This window comes from Limulus polyphemus, unplaced genomic scaffold (assembly GCF_000517525.1).
Source record: "Limulus polyphemus unplaced genomic scaffold, Limulus_polyphemus-2.1.2 Scaffold1051, whole genome shotgun sequence".
NCBI classification, from domain to species: Eukaryota; Metazoa; Arthropoda; class Merostomata; order Xiphosura; family Limulidae; genus Limulus; species Limulus polyphemus.
This window is the reverse complement of record NW_013666661.1, coordinates 311,017-315,058: the sequence shown is the minus strand read 5'-3', so window position 1 is coordinate 315,058 and position 4,042 is coordinate 311,017. Positions and strand designations below refer to the sequence as shown.

General features: G+C 33.8%; 1 long non-coding RNA gene across 1 annotated transcript; it reads left to right on the top strand.

Annotated features, from left to right (window-relative positions):
• Positions 1-811: 811 nt before the first annotated feature.
• On the top strand, positions 812-2,959 carry LOC111086374. The gene is made up of 3 exons (XR_002611096.1): positions 812-1,178; positions 1,382-1,458; positions 2,846-2,959. It is a non-coding gene; the product is annotated as an uncharacterized LOC111086374 (long non-coding RNA).
• The last annotated feature ends 1,083 nt before the right edge of the window (positions 2,960-4,042 follow it).

The following is a 4,042-nucleotide window of genomic DNA, read 5'->3' as shown; positions in this document are numbered from 1 at the left end:
TGGTAAAGAAGCAGCCAACGAGTTGGCGGTGGAGTGGTGAGGACTAGCTGCCTTCCCTCTAGTCTTACACTGCTAAATTAGAGATGGCTAGCGCAGATAGCCCTCGTGTAGCTTTACGTCGAAATTCAAACTAAACCAAACAAACGAGAACGATATATATATATATATATATATATATACGATTTTAATATAAAAATTAATACGATCATGTATCATGTAAAGAAAAAATATATACTTATCCCAGTTTTTAATGTGTTTACATAAATGTGGTTATCATAAAAAATGAAAAAAAAATTACCAAATTTACTTAAGGAAAATTCAATACAGAAATTTGTTTTTCAAGGTTTAGTACGTGCAACAGTGATAATTATTATTCGATATTCGAACGTATACCAAAGATTAAACAGGGGAGCGTGAAATTCAAACATTGCTGTTTAGTGTGTGTATCGTTTGCCAAACTTTGAGGGCACGCGTGAGTATACCAACACTGAAACATTTTCTGTTTGGAATGAAATTTCAAAAGCGGAAACTAAAATTAACAATCTAAGTCAGCAAAAGGGCTCAAAATCTGTCGTTTAGAGAGAAGTTTCTATACACATTCTGTTACTTCTGTTACTAATCCTTCATCGTTTTTTATTTTCAAACGCCTAGATCCTGAAATACTTGGCAAGTGTAGCCAAATTCAACTCGCCACTTGGAGTTAAAAGTTTTAAGCCATGCCAACAACTCAGCAAGCTTTTACGCCATTGTAGCACCTACAGCAAAATGTCTAAGAACTTTCATCAGAGTCGGCCATTTGAAAACACAGAACTAACTTACGCTATTTCCGAGCGGCGTGTCTTTTATGATGGCAGTGTAGCGTTACTGTTCGTCAGGAACAACGACAGCTTTAAGATTTCACACAGGAGTTATTCAGGGAGAAAAGCACGGTGCGAGACTAGAAAGAACATTGCTATATTTTCTTAGACAACGTGGTATTTGATATTTTTGAATTGCTGCACAGGTGTTGAAATGTGGAGTACCATTACAGCCATTCTACATCAAGTTGATACTTAAAATCGGTGCAAACAGAAGCCAAAAAAACCAGACAGACCTTACATTCCACTGCCGCTCAAAACACGACATATGTTAACGCGATATTGCACAACGGCAATAATCTATGGTTACAGCGATGCAGGGTAAGTTAGATACATTAAACGAAATAAGTAAATAATGAGGGTTAAAGAAATCAAATCTTCATTTGCAATTAATGTAATTTGTGAATTCCTAGAGCACGAAACTTTCATTAATATATGATACACACAGATTACAACTGCACATTTCACCTAATTCACCCCGTTTTATTTTCTTTCTCTCTGTATTTCGAATCGTGGTCCGTCAGGAAAAAGTAGCTCCTAGATTGAGTGAAAGATTTTGATGACACTGGCTTACAGCCAACAGAAAGATGACCAAGGTGATGTGAGTATACATTGATTGAGAGTCAGAGAGACTAGTTGATGAATGTTTTATATATTCTCAATATACAAAAAATCAGCTTTATCTACAATATGTATTTATACACATCCACATGTATACGTATATGTGTGTGTGTGTGTCTGTGTGTGTTATTGGTTTGAATTTCGCGCAAACCTACGCGACGGTTATCTGAGCTAGCCGTCCCTAAATTAGCTGTGGTAGATTAGAGGGAAGTTAGTCAATACCCCTCCCCCCACCTTTAACTCTTGGACTACTATTTTACCAAAACCAACAATGGGATTGACCGTCACTTTATAACTGCTGAAAGGGGTAGCATGTTCGATGACGGGAATTCAAACCCGTGTTGCATTGTATTGAGTATTGTTACGTCTTTCTCTGACTACAAATCTGTCTGAAATACTCATTTTTTAAATGTAAAATACATAGATAGTCCAGTCGTAAATAGTAGGGTTACTTGAATTATTGATTTATTTTATGTAGTTGTTTTTGTGATTCGTATATTATTAGTGAACCTGTAACTGACAAAAGTCATGGATCCATGTGATTCGTATATTATTATGGAACATGTAACTGACAAAAGTCATGGATCCATGTGCTTCGTATATTATTAGGGAACCTGTAACTGACAAAAGTCATGGATCCATGTGATTCGTATATTATTATGGAACCTGTAACCGACAAAAGTCATGGATCCCATGTGATTCGTATATTATTAGGGAACCTGTAACTGGCAAAAGTCACGGACCCACAAACAATTAGGTGAATCAGTAATTTGGGAAAAGTTTTAAAACTGTTTAAACTTTGTGTGTGTGTGTGTATCAACTGTTACTAGGAGCCCTGTAGCCAACAAAGTTATGGACCCACAAGTAATTTTGTGCATAAAGAGTTTTGAAACAAAAAAAGTGTTTAGAAATCTAATGGCCATCGGTAATTCTTGGGTTAAACAAATTGTAAGCACCACAGAAAAGTTTATCTTCATATATGTATCCTCCTGAGGGTCCAGAAAATTATGATAATCAAAAAACTTTTGCATGTTATGTTTACTTTAATCTACTAAACATGGCGATCAGATTAAAAAAAATCCTTACTTATTCAATAGAAGGTTCTCCTTAAAGATCAACAAGTCTGAAGGTATTATTTCAATAAAATGTCCTCCTTAAAATGCAATGAGTTTCCTGTATAGGTATTATTTCAAAAAATTCGAAACCAACGTCACCTTTAAAAGAGGCAAATTTCGATGGTTAGACCATGTAAGAATCAAAGCAAATACAAGATCAAATAGCCGTAACTGTTGAAAGTCTTCAGAATTTGTTTAGAAACGATCACGTGAAATGGATCTAATTTTGCGGATAATGTTTTTGTTTCTTAGAGTTTTTGTAACGTTCATCTGTCACTGTCTGCTGATGAGTGTTGATAGCTACTATCGGTCGACTGTATAATCAACTGATACACGCATCAAAACAGAAGAAATAAGCCACTTGAGAAGCTATAAATATATCGAACAGGTAAAATAAATGTAGCTATGCTCCTTTCTGACGTAATTTATGTGTGCTGATATTTAGTGGTCAGCGACCCCTAGTGATAAGTGTACAAACGTTATCGCGTGTCTAAACAGTGTGAACACAACTTCTGGTAGGAAATTAGCACACTGCCACTTTATCAAAATTATGACACCCAACTTATACTTATTTCGTTAATTTTACAAACGTTATCGCGTGTCTAAACAGTGTGAACACAACTTCTGGTAGGAAATTAGCACACTGCCACTTTATCAAAATTATGACACCCAACTTATACTTATTTCGTTAATTTTCTGGGTCCAATTATATGGTTCACACAACAGCCACTGCTCACATTTTTACATTAAAATAAATCTGAAAAATATAAATCTGTGATAAACAAAATAGTGGTCATCTTTTAAGCTTTTCATTCCTTTTTTTGTAAGTTTTGGCTATCGGCTCCTCCATAAACTTCCCCGACCTCGGTTTTTGTCATAATCGTGGTTATCTAGACCATGTATTAGTAATGATCATTCAAGATTCGCCAGTAGTTCTTCTTTTCGTTCAATATATATATATATATATATCGTGAGATAAGATTAATAAACCTGCCTATGTGCTTCAGTAGCTGTTAATCTAAATACGACCTTTAATCTAAATATAATATAATATTTAATCTGTTATAGTACTAAGAAATCGATTAATGTAATTCAGTAGCTGACTAATCTAAATATGGTCCTTAATCTAAATATAATATAATATTTAATCTGTTATAGTAATAAGAAATCGATTAATGTAATTCAGTAGCTGCTAATTTAAATATGGTCCTTAATCTAAATATAATATAATATCTAATCTGTTATAGTACTAAGAAATCGATTAATGTAATTCAGTAGCTGCTAATCTAAATATGGTCCTTAATCTAAATATAACATTTAATCTGTTATAATACTAAAAAATCGATTAATGTAATTCAATAGCTGCTAATCTAAATGTGATCCTTAATCTAAATATAACATTTAATCTGTTATAATACTAAGAAATCGATTATTGTAATTCAGTAGCTG